Raw genomic sequence first — 979 nt, forward strand, 5'->3', positions numbered from 1 at the left:
TTTGTAGGAAAATTTGAGAGCCGCCTACAACTTATGATACTTGGATAGCGGCTGCTCAAAACACATGACGGACAACAGATCAAAATTCTATGTCCTTACTCCAAGGGACAAAGGATATGTCACATATGGTGATAATAACAAAGGAAGAATTCTTGGAGTTGGTAGAATTGGCAAGCCTCCTTCAACTACTATAGAAGGTGTGTTATATGTTGAAGGACTCAAGCACAACCTTCTTAGCATAAGTCAGCTATGTGACAAAGGCTTCCATGTGGCATTCTACCCAGATAAGTGCATCATAGAAAGTAAGAATCATCATCACTCTAAACTAGTTGGTAAGAGAATAAACAATATATATATGATTGATATGAATTCATCTTTACCAATAACGTGTTTAGTTGCAAATGATAATCATGATATGACATAGGAGAATTACTCATATTCACATGGACCATTTGAACAATCTTATAAAGAAAGATTTAGTTATTGGTTTAACCAAAATGAAGTTTGTTAAAGACAACCTATGTAGTGCTTGTCAAATGGGTAAACAAACAAAAATTTCTTTCAGTCCAAAGCATATGGTTTCCTCTGATAGACCATTGCAGTTACTACATATGGACTTGTTTGGCCCCTCAAGGACAAAAAGTTATGGTGGTAACTACTATGCCCTCGTTATAGTAGATGATATTTCGAGATACACTTGGACTCTATTCTTAGTGCATAAGAATGAGGCATTGAAAGCCTTTAGCATTTATGCTAAAAGAGTACAAAATGAAAAAAGCACTTAAAATCGCTGCTATAAGAAGTGATCATGGGGGAGAATTTCAAAACTCTTCTTTTGAAGAATTCTGTGATGATCTGGGTATCAATCACAACTTTTCTGCTCCTAGATCACCACAACAAAATGGTATTGTAGAGAGAAAGAATAGGTCTTTAGAAGAACTGGCTCGAACAATGTTAAATGAAACTAACCTCCCAAAAT

Source organism: Lupinus angustifolius, chromosome LG06 (assembly GCF_001865875.1).
Source record: "Lupinus angustifolius cultivar Tanjil chromosome LG06, LupAngTanjil_v1.0, whole genome shotgun sequence".
In the NCBI taxonomy this organism is placed as follows: domain Eukaryota; kingdom Viridiplantae; phylum Streptophyta; class Magnoliopsida; order Fabales; family Fabaceae; genus Lupinus; species Lupinus angustifolius.